This window comes from Leucoraja erinacea, chromosome 12, assembly GCF_028641065.1.
Source record: "Leucoraja erinacea ecotype New England chromosome 12, Leri_hhj_1, whole genome shotgun sequence".
Taxonomy (NCBI): domain Eukaryota; kingdom Metazoa; phylum Chordata; class Chondrichthyes; order Rajiformes; family Rajidae; genus Leucoraja; species Leucoraja erinaceus.
This window is the reverse complement of record NC_073388.1, coordinates 19,623,597-19,639,133: the sequence shown is the minus strand read 5'-3', so window position 1 is coordinate 19,639,133 and position 15,537 is coordinate 19,623,597. Positions and strand designations below refer to the sequence as shown.

General features: G+C 42.1%; 1 protein-coding gene across 4 annotated transcripts in view; it reads right to left on the bottom strand.

Annotated features, from left to right (window-relative positions):
- Positions 1–15,537, bottom strand: part of LOC129702126 (probable E3 ubiquitin-protein ligase MID2) — a 188,453-nt gene that overhangs the window by 115,208 nt on the left and 57,708 nt on the right. Inside the window, exon 1 of one of the 4 annotated variants that reach the window (XM_055643716.1) lies at positions 1,295–1,589. The exons of 2 other annotated variants lie outside the window; for them this stretch is intronic. The gene's annotated coding sequence lies outside the window, so the exon portion shown is untranslated. Of the gene's footprint in view, positions 1–1,178; positions 1,246–1,294; positions 1,590–15,537 lie in introns of those variants that run through there. One more of the 4 variants, XM_055643717.1, reaches the window with a different exon arrangement.

Below are 15,537 nucleotides of genomic sequence, written 5' to 3'. Positions count from 1 at the left end.
TAGTGCTCCAGTGAGAATACAAAACCGGCCTCGGGGTTGAAATGGTGAGAAAAGTTGAATTGAGTTGATAGACTATTGCTGTAACATTCCACACGAGTACGGTAAACGAAACAATAATATCAGTTACCTTGAACACGATAGCCGGAATAATGCCAAGCACTTCGCATGACTTTGAAAAGAGGGCGAGGCAAATATCTCTGGCTGTTATCAGCACAGGGAATTGGAGGAGGGAGGGGGTGGTTAGATGAGTTTAAAATATTTTTTAAATGGCCTATCTCCAGATGTTTTCAGAAGAAGTATTATGTTTTTGCAAAGTAAACCGCAGACACATTTTGATCAGCGCACACATTCTGCAGTGAGTCATTACACTGTTAAAGCCAGATGCAGCCGGCGACCCTTAGCCTGGCTGGTGCAAGACATGTCTGAGACACGTTTAACCCTATAAAAAAATCGTTCAAAATCCCATTATATCCCATTTTTTTCTCCTCCAAAGCACGCACTTTCTTATAACGATTCCATGTGGCTACCTCTCTTCACCCCGCGTCCAACATATACACACTAATTTGCACCGCGGCCCGTGTCTAGAAACATTGATATTATACCAGTGCACGGAGCTCGCTGCAATCTCAGCAAGACCTGGACCTTGTCAACGAGCCACTGGTTCCCAACGTTGCAGCTACTCACAATTAGCCAAGCAGAATAGTGTCTATAATTAACTGACTGCAGTCATATGTTTCCATTGAGCTTCATTGTGCGTGGCTTAAGCAACTATTGAAGAATGGATAAGAATAGGGGACGGGTGGGGATGACGCCGAACTTCAAGGAGCCATAAGTGATATTCCAACCGGCATACCAATCTCATGAGAGTACTGACTAAATAAGTATGGCACAGAACCGTAAGTTTCTAAAGTAGAAGTAGGATCAAATATATGGTTTATTTACCCTTGCTGGCGTCTCTCCCTCCCTCCCTCTTTCTCTTCGGTTCAGTTTATACCTGCACACTGAGCCAGCAAATCGTTTACTTAAATAATCTATCGACTATAATTGCAAATATAAACCGACAATGAAAGCAAGGAGCCGTGTGAATCACGTCTGGAGATCAAGGTACCATCTGCGAGGCTGCACTTGTTTTACACTGAGCTCAAGTAACAATTTCTGATCCTTTATCGGCCTCTCACCCCACACGCAACCAACGTGTTTCTCTCACCCCTCGCGAAAAAATAAAGAAGCTGATTCACACACTAGAAGGATAACCTGGTACTCAAGCCGACCCCCGGTGGGAGGGGTTACTCACCAGCTGACTCAGGTATGCAGCCGACTGCCCTGTCATCTTGGAGAAGTGGCAGCAATAATACCGAAAGTCAGAAATGAACAGCAGAAGAATGCGTTAAAGAAGCTGGGAGCAGCAAGGCGGCCGCTCCGAGTCCTTACAGCGGCACACTGAGAGCTGGAATCGGAATATCCAACTTGTGAAACGACACAATTACAGGAAGGCAGCTCCTCCCACTTTATCTCGCTGGCACAAAGGCAGCTCAGCGAGCTGCGAGATTCGGCGGCGCACTGGAACCCTGCTGATAAGGGCTATTTCCTTTATCCTCGCGCATTTAGTGGGGGAAAGCCACAATAAACCACTTGTTAGTTGCTCTAGACCACCGCCTCACTCACTCAATAGAATGTATCCATTGACTACCAAGCTGGCAATGCTGAACCAACCCCGCGTTTGTAATCCCCATGATTTCCAAAGCCAGCAACGATTTCTGACACTAGTTCACTCTAGCAGTGCTGTTTACATATTGCAGCGGGATGAATCAGTAAGGGGAGGGTGAGATAAGGAGTATTCGATGGCTAAGCTAGTAGCTTTGGAATAGGTTAGCGTTTAATTCGTGGTTAATTTGGAATTTCCTGGTCTCCAGTGGAATATTATTATTTATTTACAAATGTCCAGTGGCATATGAGTGGCAAAAACGCTTCCAACTATTGAAGAGTTAGTTAAAACGCAAACTCTTTGCGGAGTTTAAAAAGCAAGTTTACTAGAATGGCTAATAACTATACTCAGAAAAAACGTAGGAAGGGTTCCAATCTGAAATGTCACCCATCCATGTTCTCCAGAGATGTTGCTTGACCTGCTAAGACCAGCAGGTCAAGCAACATCTCTGGAGAACATGCCAGCCGCTGCGGTCAGGCAAACGCCTCCGTTGCCATGCAGTGAGAACGGAGAGGCTGAGAAGGAGTTTCTTCCCAGAGGCAATTCGGACTGTAAACGCCTTTCTCACCAGGGACTAAGTGTACAGAACGTTTTTCCTTCTATTATTTATTACGTAAAAATAATATGTGTGTTAGATGGTGTTCAATCCGCGAGCAACTTTCATTTCACTGCACATCTCGTATGTGTATGTGACAAAAAACTTGTTCTGACTGAGACTTGACTTTGTGCCATATTTTGGTAAACCAGCATCTGCAATTCCTTGCGTCCTCTCAACTGTGCTCAGATGGTCTCAATCCGAAATGTCACATATTAATGTTCTCTAGAGATGGTGCTTGAGCTGCTGAGTTACTCCAGCACTGTGGCTTTTTTTGTGGTAAACCAGCATCTGCAGTTCCATGTGCCTCCACGACTGTACTTGGATAAGTTTGCTTCTTCGGGGGAATCTCACTGGCTCTCCACTCTACTTTGACCATCTGGATAACAGGAATGCATATGTCAGGTTGTTCATCAACTGCAGCTTGGCCTTCAGCACAATTATACCCTGCAAATCATCACCAAACTTCAAGAACTGGGCTTCTGCACCTCTGTGGATCTTCAACTTCCTCATCAGCAAACCTCATTTAGTGGTTAGGATTGGTAACAAGATTGTTTCTTCACTAATCATCAACACATGCACTTCAAAGCTACATGCTTAACCCTCTACTATACTCTTTTTACACCAATGACTGCGGCTAAGCAAAGCTCCAATGCCATCTACAAATTCACCGACAACGCCACTGCTGTTGGCCGAATCACTGTTGGTGATGAGTAAACCTACAAGAGAGAGAGAGATAGAATACCTGGTTGCGTGCTGCTGCAACAACCAGCTCTCCTTCAATGTAACCAAGCAACTCATTATTGACTTCTGAAAAGGGAGGTTGGAGACCATGTGCCAGTTTTCACTGGTGGGTCGGCAATAGAGAGTGCTAGCAGCATTACATTCTTGGGCTTACCATCTTGGATGATCTGTCCTGGGCCTGGCACATAGATATAATCATGAAGAAGGGGTGCAAACAACTCTGCTTTCTTGGAAGTTTGAAATGATTTCGCATTTCACCGACTACTGCTACAAATCTCTACAGTTGAACTGTAGAAAGTATCCTGGTCAGTTGCATCATGAGCTGGTAACATACAGGAATACAAGAGGCTACAGAAAGTGGTGGACTCAGCCATCGGATGCCTGAAGTTCCACACCACCAGGTTCCGGAACAGGTACTTTCCCACCACCATCAGGTTCTTGAACTGACCACTTGCACCACCATGGACTTGAACTCTAGTTGTGTTCTATACTAATTCATGTTGTTTTGTTGTATTTCTCTTTTCACTGATTTGTAGAATGTCTGTGCGATTTATGTATAATTTATGTTTTTATGTGTTGTTTGAGTTTATATGTCTATGTTGCAGCTGCAAGCAAGATTTTCATTGTATCTATACCTCACCTTACTTGTGCATCTGGCTATAAACTCGACTTGATGATTTCACTTGAGAAAATTGATGAATTAAAGTTAAATACAGGAAGTCATGAGTTTCACACCATAAGATAAAACAAGCAATTGTAGAATATGTACCAGGATTGAATCTGCTAAGAATGGAGACCCTGCAAAATATTTCTGCAGTCAATAAATTCCTGTGCAATATTATCATACAGACTGTTATCTAGAAATTGAACCCATTTGCATTTGGGTTTTACGGTTTGTGCATAAAAACAATTTTGTACATTTTTTATAACTGCAGCGATCACTTCCATGTTGATGAGTAACCATAGGAAATTGGTCAGGGTGCAATTCGTGCAGGGTGCATATACAATTTGCCAGAATGCATCTGAATTTGCCTTCTGTCATATGCGTGCCTAATCATATTATCCCGGTGCATAGCAATCATTTCTACATTTCCCAACAGAAATTGGCTGTTGAACGTGTGACCTATAGTAGAAAAAAAATGAGAACACATTTCATAGCAGACAGGAAAAGAGCAGGATTTAAAGGGTCAATGTATTGCTACTGTTCTGTGAATATATTATTCTCTGCCTCTGTCAGCCTCAGCTTTAATTTCTCAGTCAGCATTGTGGGGTGCCCCATTACCTCCTGCAGCTTTTAATTTGCAGCAGAGACACAAGCTTAAATCTCCAGCGGTGTGATGAACCCATAGCTTTTGCGGTACTTGAGGCAGAACATTTGAACAGTAAATACACACCAAAGATATGTGTCCTCACCTTCACTGTGTTTTTGCTCAACTCCACTGCAAACTTGCTGAAACGACTCCACAACTTCCCTGAAGAGAGGTTCTTTATGGCACTGACTTAACCTTTATGTTTGATGGCAACAGTCACCAACTTCCTGATATTTTTCAAGGCACCTGACCGGGTGCTTACAGTAAATGCAGCATCCCTTTAATGGACTAAAAACATGACCAAGCCCCAATTTCCCGACATGTGTGAACAGCTTTGTATGCAGCATGGTCCTATAAACAGCAGAATAGGAAGTGGTGTATCTGCATCTTCCCCAATGTTGGTTGTGAGACAACTGCTGGTTAAAACATGAGAAAACACCCTGTTGTTCTGTGAATCGAGCCATGGGATCATTTGGAAGATATTACGTTTGGTGACGTGTTCAAGTGAGTGTGGTACTGCATCAATGCTAAACCAGTGTCAGTATATAATGGATGGCCAGGGCTTGACACAACATCTAGGGAAAACCTACTGACATCTTTTATGTCTGTCACCATTTTACAGTGAATTGAAAAAGAGAGCATCATGAGCATATTTGAGCTGCATTTCTGGTGATTAATAGATAAATGATGGTAGTCAAAAATGCTGGAGAAACTCAGCGGGTGAAGCAGCATCTATGGAGCAAAGGAATAGGTGACCAATAGATAAGTGATGATCTTGGCTGCAATTCTATTCCATAATGATCAACCATAACAGCCCTGCTGAGAGCAGGAACCTGGACATTAATTTTGAGCTGCATTCTTTTAATTTAGTGGCTATAATATTGTAAATAAAATTTTATGCTATTTTTTTGTGCTCAAATTATGTGCTTCATCCTTAAAAGCCTACAGTCTTTCAATATCCAGCATTACACTGCTTGATTTTGTTTTATTAAGGTTACTCTTAATGGAATTTAAGGAAGTAGCCATAGGGAAGCATGTGATGAGATTTTCAAAGGGATCAATTGAGTTACATTAAGTATAGCCCACAGTCTGTGGATATTTCATCTGGCCAAGCACTTGGACTGTAGCTGTTATACGCAGGATAACATAAATATTGTGTAGAAAGGAACTACAGATGCTGGTTTAAACTGAAGATAGACACAAAAAGCTGGAGTAACTCAGCGGGTCAGACAGCATCTCTGGAGAAAAGGAATAGGTGATGTTTCGGGTCGAGACCCTTCTTCAGAACACAAATATTGGTGTTTCATGCAGTATCGTAAACGGATCACAGGAATTGTGCACAGGAAAATGAGAAGAGTTCAAAGCATTACACCACAGATAAAACATAGCTAACAATGGTTTAGACAGAGTAGGATACTAATTAGGCTGTGTTACACATAAGACAACTATTATCTGCATTCCAAAATGTTTTGTTATGCATGAAGATGGCAATGTATTTGTAATTCTGTGCACATGAAGCTCTAAGCTACAATCTGAAATGGGTTACTTTTCTTACAAGACTTGGTTTAAACCCATCCCATGATCATTCTGGTTCTCAGATTTAATGGTCATTCAATTACACATCACACCTTCATCACAGAGTTCTCTCCCAGTTGGTAAAAAGGAACTGACACATTTATATACAGAGTCTCGTGACCTCAGAACATTTCAACATGATTTTCAATTAATGAAGTCAAAAGGCGAGTGTGTTTAATTGTGATATCTACTGAAACCGAACAATGAAATACTTACTTGCAGCAGCATAACAGGTCTGCAGACACAATACTCAATAGAGAACATAATAAAGTAAACAAAGTTTTCAAATAATTAAAAATACCTCAACCCTCCCTCCCAAAAAAATGTATTATTATAGAATGTGTAAGATTTCATAGATAAAATAAAATACATTTTATTTATAATATTATGACCACTAAATTAAAAATGTTTTCACTTTAGACTTTACTTTAGACTTTAGCGATATACTGCATGGAAACAGGCCCTTCGGCCCACCGAGTCCGTGCTGACCAGTGATCATCACTTACATTAGCACTATTCTACACACTAGGGACAATTTACAATTTTACCAAAGCCAATTGACCTACAAACCTCTATGTCTTTGGGGTGTGGGAGGAAACTGGAACACCCGGAGATAACCCATGTGATTATAGGGAGAATGTACAAACTCCGTACAGACAGCACCAGTAGTCAGGATTGAACCCGAGCCTCTGGCGCTGTAAGGCAGCAATTCATTCGCTGTGCTACTGTGCTGCACTATTTCACTGCTTTGTGGCTTAACAGAGGGCAGTCTTGCCACAGAGTCAGTAGATTCAGATCTCAGGAGAGTCATTAGCATAAACAACCCAGGTGACTCCCCAACATAATAAATAGGGAAAGATTATTGCATTGTCAAGAATCAATAATCATGAATCAATGGGTCAAGAGTCATTGAGAGTGACTCTCAATGGTTCACAATTATTACAGAACTATTCCCATTGTCCTGATCAATATTTACCCTATGATTGAGGTTAGAACAGAATATTTGGACAATATCATACTATTATTTATGTTATCTTAGCACATACTACAATGTATACACCATGATTAAACTCCTGAATAGCAACAGTTCAAAATTACTTTATTAAGTCTCAGCTTTGTTGGTGCTGGTGAATGTAGATCTCATCTTCTAAAGGTAGAAAAGATGGCAGACGTTTTCCTCCCATCTGAACACTATTGTGGGCATGGGCCAATTGATGGCAATTAACGCACAAGTGTCAAGCAACCAACTATGCCCCACAAGAATTAGCCTAACTGCATACCCTTTATATTTGATAGCTGTGTCTGCCAACATCAACAAACAGAGGGTGACCATTGACCAGAATGTAATATGAATATGATGTTGTGTCTACTAGAGCAGATTACCCCCAAACCCTTTCCATATCAGAATAGCAGAAATAAGGAGTGAATTGTATACTGCCTGGCAGTGGTGGACTGGGTCTAAAAATATTGGTTGCCAGGAGACAAAGGGGGCCCCACTTCATCAGGGGCCCACTTGCCATCGGGCAAGATGACACCCTGGCCAGTTCACCACTGCTGCCTGGATGAATGCCATTCCCAAGACACAAAACCTGAGCACCATCCAAGACAAAGTCCCCTAATTATTCATTCCCTCACCTCTGCTAAACTGCAGTATGTATCATTTACAAAATGCAATGCTGCAACTCAACATATTTTGACAGCCAATTTCCAACAGTCGAAATGTGAGTGACCGGATGATTTGGTTTCCGAATATGGATTGAGAAATACATATTAACCAGCACATCAAAAGTAACTCCACTGTCCCTTTTTGTATTACTTCCCTTGAAGTAATACCAAGAGACCTTTTATGTCCTCCTCAAGGAACAGTGATAACCTTAGTTTAATGTCTCGTTGAAAGACAACACTTCTAACAGCTCAGCCTTTCCTAGGTACCGCACAGCCTGGAACTTACTGCTGAATCTTGCAAGTGGATTTTGTTCCCACAATCATCTGATGCAGAAGTAAATACATTACCAATTAATTGTGTGTATCTGTTGTTCTATCCTTTTCCATCAATCTACTTTAATTAGACGCTAAAGGGTTTGAAGCACATTTCCAGAAAAACACTAGTTGCTTAAATATCCCAGTTAGCTGTGTCCCAATGGGTTCAATGGCACCATTTATATTTTTGAGAATGGACATTAGACTGCCTACAGTTCTTGATACGTGTCCAAGTTTTATGGTGTGGTTCTGTGTTCCGATTATCGCAACCACATCAGCATGGCTATGGTGTAGAATGTATCTGGGATGCTAACATATTATTACATGATCTGATGACGTTGTTCCTTCTTCAACCTGATTTCAGTTCAATCACTAAATGGAGGAAAGGTTTCTTTATATTGGAGAAATGAAGACTTGTCTGTTAATACATGCTCCTTGCAGTGTTTGCAAAGTCCAAGTATTTACAGTCAGGTTACCTCCCAGCAGACAAGGAGTCCCACATGATGGAAGAGGTGAATCTAAGACAATGTACCAAAATTAATATTATTCCAAATGTATTGATATATATTTTTTAATTTTAGTTAGCGATGTAATTACCAGAAGTATTGGGACAAGTGTACAAAATCATGAAATGAAAAGATTGGGTAAACACATAGTCTTTTGTCCAGAATAAGGGAATCGAGAACCAGAGGACATAGGTTTAAGGTGGGTGGCGGGGGGGAAAGATTTAACAGGAAACCAGAGGATTAACGTTTTTACACAAAGGGTGGTTGGTGTATGGAACAAGCTGCCTGCGGAGGGCGTTGAGGCAGGTACTATTGCAACGTTTAAGAAACGCTTCGACAGGTAGGTTTAGAGGGATATGGGCCAAAAGAAAGACTGGATAGATTCGGCTTGTACTCGCTAGAATTTAGAACATTGAGGGGGGATCTTATAGAAACTTACACAATTCTTAAGGGGTTGGACAGGCTAGATGCAAGAAGATTGTTCCCGATGTTGGGGAAGTCCAGAACAAGGGGTCACAGTTTAAGGATAAAGGGGAAATCTTTTAGGACCGAGATGAGGAAAACATTTTTCACACAGAGAGTGGCGAATCTCTGGAATTCGCTGCCACAGAAGGTAGTTGAGGCCAGTTCATTGGCTATATTTAAGAGGGAGTTAGATGTGGCCCTTGTGGCTAAAGGGATCAGGGGGTATGGAAAGAAGGCAGGTACAGGATACTGAGTTGGATGATCAGCCATGATCATATTGAATGACGGTGCAGGCTCGAAGGGCTGAATGGCCTACTCCTGCACCTATGTTCTATGTTTCTATGTTTCTAAAAGCAGGCTGGTGGGACTAGTTTAGAGGGGGCATGTTGGTTGGCATGGGCAACTTGGGCCAAAGGGCCTGTTTCCACGCTGTATGACTCTAGGACTAAGGTGTTTAAGGTCTTTTCAAAAAAATGTGTTCCCTACTCTGCACAACTTGACACCAGAGATCAGTTTTGGAGCTTGTGGCCATATCTGGAATAGTAGATGCACTACTCCTGATAGGAGGAAATTGCTTCCACTAGTTTCTGCTGTCTGTAATGAAACAGCTTATCTCCATCTGACCTCTCCCATTTTTAAACAAGGTTTAATTACACTGCTAGTAACATGGACCTGTTTAGAATACCACCATGTGTCTTATCAGGGGCATAGTAAGCAGGATCATTATTTCGGAGCCCATCTTTTCTGCAGATGGAAATGAATTGAAAATCTAATCATCATAAAGCATATTAAATGGACAGATCTATCTTAGCAAATCAGCAGGCACATTTGTTCAGTTTGTATTTACAATTTCTAAGTAGCAATATCATAAATATAGCTACACAAGGTAATACATCTTACTTTGTCATTGTGTGGTGAAATGGAGTAAGCTAAAACATTTACTTGTGTACTGCTTTGCATTTATGAACACCAGATTTTCAAACACTGTATCTCAACTCACAAAATCTTCCTGCTTCTTATATTTCTTCTTACGAAATATAAAGCGATCAAATGAGAAATCAATGCCATTGGATCAGCAACCAACTTCCCAAAGATAATAAGAACTATGAAAATCCTTCTTTGAAGGGGGGGGGGGGGGGGGGGGGGGGGGGGGGGGGGGGGGGGGGTGGGAGGGGGGAAGTTATCTTTTGCTAAGAACAGGATGAGCTCAAATTATTTTTTTAGACAGAAGACCACCCAGACTCTGCCGGTGTCTATTGTTAAGTGTACACTGCTACATAATGTGAAACGGGAATTTCTATTTGGAAAATGCTTCGACTTGTTGAATTAGATTCAAATTAAACCGAACACCTGCAGTGACAAGGGAGATAGTGCCAGAAGCAAGTTTCGATTTGGTCTGAATTCTATGTATATATTTCCGATTTCATCAAAATTCTGCTCCCCTTATAGTAGTTTTGTTCATATTCCTATATATAAAACATGCCTTCCTGTTTCTATTTCAGTTTGAGATCCCTCATGTGCTTAGCTGATTACAACTTAATGAAACCGATATGAAATTGGTAATTCGTCCATTAGAAAATGGTGAGCATGGGTTTAATGAATTCTGATTAGTTGGGTTTGCAGTTCACATTTTTACAATTCAATTTAGGCCTCTGTGTATATACAATCCACAACTTGATATCATGGCTTTAATGGGCCATGTTATTTTTTGTGAATGTAATGAGTTAGACTCTCCCATCCAAGGCAAGTGTGGTGATGGCATCTTGACAGACACGGTAACCTGAACCAAGATTTCCACTGTTGGAATCTACCAACAGCCTGTGCCTGGATTTACATGGTGTGCAACTGAGTGGAAGATCCTGGTTCATTCAGTTAGTACTTGCACAGACATACAAAATTGACAGGCAAGAGAAAAAGCCAGATGATTTTTTTGTGCAACTGCCTTCCTGGATTAATTAGTATTCAGAATTAGTACTTGCACAGACATTACAAAATTGACAGGCTAAAGAACTCTGCTCTTTCTGTGAAGGTCCAACCCTTGGATTTAAAATTATTTGGATGCCTCTTTTTTGGTGCAACTGCCAACAGCACTTGCCTGGATTATTACATGGTATCAGCAGAGAAGACGATTAGTTCATTACAGCATTCGGAAGATAGTACTTGCACTCCATCTGAAAAATTTGACATAACGAAAGGCAAGAGGAATCATTCCTGCTGAATCCATTCCTCACATTATTTGGATTCTGTCTTCGTTGAGAGCCACAAAAAAACTAAAATATCAAAACAAATTCTGCTTGTGCACATCCTATCCATCATCTCAGTCTGTATTATTCAATCTTAAATGGGCAGGAAAGGAGTGTAGTAATAGGTTTCATTGGCCTGGGATAATATGGAGAAATCAGCAATACTTTTCACTCCTGTTCATTGTATGAAGTCTGTTTATTAGAGTGTAAGCTAAAGACAGGTTTTCTGTGCAGGTGATTACCAAAATACATCACGCATTGAAGAAATCAAATGCAGATTGGGTGATCGCTTTATGGGGTATCAGTCTTCTGTCCACAAGAATAATCCTGATCACCAACTTAATTCTCCACCCTACTCCCACTCTATTCCCCGTCTGTGGCATTCTGCACTTACCACAAATCTCAATGCCATCTTGAGGAATATTACTTCATCTTCCATTAGGAACGGTTACAGCCTTCTGGACTTAGTATCAAGCACTCCATCTTAAGGTAACTCATTCTTTCTTTCTAATTGTACCAGAACTGACATTTCTGCCAGTCTTCTGTCTGTGTCTTCAGCTCAGTGTTTCTCTCTACATTTGTTTAATCTAGTCTGCTGGGCATGTCCCACAGCCCTGCTATTCTCAACACATCATCTGCTTCTAACTGCCATAATAATCCAATTAGATTAACCCTATCAGGGACATTTTCTTTGTTGTAACCATCCTTCCCCTGCTATCTCTGCAGCTGAAATATCTCATTCCCAGAGATTAGTTAAGTATCTCAGAACTGAAACTTTTACCGAAACCTGGAGTAACTCAGCGGGACGGGCAGCGTCTCTAGAGAGAAGGAATGAATGACGTTTCGGGCCAAGAACCCTCTCCACAGATGTGGCCTGACCTGCTGAGTATTTCCATCATTTTTAAAATTTTTTTTTTAATTTTAATTAAAATTTTCTTTCCAATTAGACTGCTTGGAAGAGAAAGCAAAAATATTTTCAATAAAACATTTAACATAAAGAATTTACATAAATATATACCCTTTGTCACTTCATACTATCAAAGTCATTTTTAGGAAATGCAATGGTCAGTTGTGCATTGCTGGGACCCTCAGATGAGATAACAACCAAATGATCTGTTCCAATTTAACATATTTTTTGATTTGCTTTTTTTTTTGTAATTTTATTCTACCTTAAATATTGAGAGTTGACGGCAGAAGTGGCTGGAAGGATCAACCAAACTCTTCCAAAGACCTGAATTGTCCGAAGTGATACATTCAGCCAAGGCAAAGACTTAAGCCCTCTTCACGTGAATCCACCTACTTTACTAAGTGTGTGGCGGGTGGTGTGGGGTGGGGGGGGGGGGGAGGAGGGATGTGGAAGGGGTATGTGTGTGTGTGGGTGTGTGTGAGGAATGTGTGTGTGGGGGGGAGGGTGCGTGTGTGTGTGGGGGGGTGTGTGTGGAGAGGGTGTGTGTGCAGGGGTGTGTGTGTGTGTTGCGGGGGTTGTGAGGGGAGAGGGGTGTGCAGGCGGAGGGGTTGTGGGGGGGAAGGGTGTGAGCGGGGGGAGCGGTGGTGGGGGCGGAGGCCTTGTATGGGGGTAGAGGGGCGTGTGGACAGGTGGGGTGTCTGGGCAGTGGGATGTGTGGTGGCGGGGGTGTGTGTGTGTGGGGGAGAGGGGGGGTTGTGGAGGCGGTGGGGTTTGTGGGGGCTGAGGGTTTGTGGGGGCTGGGGGATTGCTGGGGTGGGGGGGCTGTGGGGGCAGGGGGGTGCAGTGGGGGCGGGGGGTGTGTGGGGGGGTGTATGTGGGAGGTTGTGTGTTGGCGGGGGGGTGTGTGTGGGCAGGGGGGCTTGTGGGGGAGAGGAGGGTGGAGGAGGAGAGGAGGGGGAGGGGGGGGAGGGGGGGGGGAGAGAGAGTGAGAGTGAGAGGGTGGACGACGAACTCTGCGAGCGGGCAGGGGCCGATTGCGAGCGGGCGGCGGGCCTCAGGAGCGCTCGTGACCTCGCGGGAACTTGGGGAACCTCGGAAGCCCAACCAAATTACTGTGTGTTCAGCAGCTTCAATCCAGAGCCGGGGGGGGGGGGGGGGGGGGGGGGGGGGGGGGGGGGGGGGGGGGGGGGGGGGGGGGAGGGCGGCGGGCTGCGGGCAGGGGTGCTGCAGACGGCCGGCCGAGTGAGAATCGACTGCGAGCGGGCGGCGACCAAATGACTGCGAGTGACGTAACTCGCAATGTGTGGAAAACAGTGTGCGCAGCGGGCCGCGAGGAGCAGGACCATTGTGACGTCATCAGCTTGTTAACTTTTAAAAAATTTCAGATTTGTGAACAATTTTAATAAATAACTCAGGAAATAATGCATCAAATTTTCAGATGAGGCGGTTTGTTGACGTCATGGCGTAAATCTCTGTCGGAATATGTAAAGATTTCACTGTTAGCGCGTCCTGTTTTCGAGGAGATGTGAATCACACAAACACACACACATAAATACACATCCAAGATCAGAGTTTTATAAGTATAAAGATAGATAACATTTACAGATGAAGTATTTTCTTTCTTTTCTGTTATAATAAAAATTCTGATTGCTTAATGGTTTAAAAGGGATTGGTAGTGACATAAATGACATTGAGAAGAAGAATTTGAAAAATCTATGTTGCTATAATTTACAAACAAATAATAGTGACAAAAGCTTGATGTCCATTCAATGATGCCAAGGGGGAAATGGCAATTTTGCAAGCCCTGAGATATCAAACACATTTTCATAAAGATAGCTTTCCTCCAAAGATATTTGATGCAGTAATTCAATCTGGTTAAGCTTGTAAATCCTTATGTTCAACTCCTGCTCTACACCAATTATCCTGCTTTACCCCCCACCACTTTACGAAGACTTAAAATAAGAGCTCATAATTTGAATCTTAAAGGCCAAAGTTCAGCAAAATTAAACCTCGATTACAATGCCATCAGGCTTATTTAGAGTTCTGCTACCATTATAAATGGCAGCATTCATTAATGAAGTATTCTCTTTCTTTTCCTGTTTCTGGAGCAAATAAGGACATGCAGTCTAAACCTCAAATTATGTAGGATATTTGAGGCACCGACCAGCATCTACCAATAATTTGTTTGATGCCTCTGCTCTGAATAGTTCTATTTTGAGTTTTAACCTTTGTTTTGTCTAAGACATGCCAAGCCAGTCTGGTGGGAGACGGACTAGACTGAATCAATTACTAGTTCACAGCTCACCCAACGTTACTTTCCACTCTGCATGTTGCAGAGTTAAAGTAAAGTTGTCCTCACAATTTTCCAACATATGGTTCAATTGGCAACATCTTTCTTTTTCTGCATCCGAAGGTCTGAAATTCCAGATAGAGCTAGTTGAGTTTATAATAGACTGACAATGTAATGAAGCCCTGAGGTAGGTCTGCATTGTCAGATGTGCTAAATTTTGGATGAGCTCTCTCAGGTGGATGTGAAAGATTCCATAAAAAGACCAGGGCCATTTTCCTTATATCCTGAGCATCAATTACTTCAAAACCTGTTATTTAGTCATGTCTCCTGGTTACATGTGTGTCCCTGCTCCGTCTCAGTTTGCTGTCAATCTAACCACAAAGGCAGTGTCAAGTTGTTAGAATGAAATGCTTCTGATTACTTGGAGATTGTGAACGCTGCCGTCTAAATGCAAGATGTGCTTTAATTGATGGCCTTTTAGATGTTTGTGCTGCATCAAAGAAAGCTCATTAGCCATACTTAATAAGCCAAACTTACACAAAGATAATCATATGCATGGAATTGGCTTAACATTAACTTCTAACCTCTGAATACTTGCTGATGTTTGTGTTTGTCCCAAATCCATAACACAGTATAAATTGCAAGAAGATAAAACTAAGGGATCAAGAATAGACAACAGATCATATTCATGCCAATGTGAAGCTAGTCAAGATTCAGCAAGGATTTAGAAAAAGTTTGCATCCCTTCTCCATTTGGCATTTAAGGGAGGGGAATTAGCCTGCGAGTGCACTGAAAGAAAAGCTTGTCACATCTCATGCAGAAGCAGTGCCCAGTTTTCTATCAAAAACAGGAAAAAGTTCTTCAGAGAATCAATTTTTTCAACATTCAAAGCTTAGTGTGAGCATTGCAGCTGATTTTCTCACACAGAATTCCTGACTTTCCTCCAGGACATTGTTAATTCTGACACTTTATTTGGAACATTTTCAGGCACTTGATTCTTCTGACTTTTTCCAGAAAATAATTATCTCCTTGGACGTAAAGTAAAAACCATTGCACAAGCAATTATAAAAAGAGCGGCTGGAAATATGCCGAAAGACAAACATGAAATCCCTTGATACAGATATGGATGTTGGATCTTGTGCTCTTAGATGGACTTTGCTGACTGCTTTCAGTGTGAGGCGTATAACACATGGCATTCATCACACAGTCTCCTGATA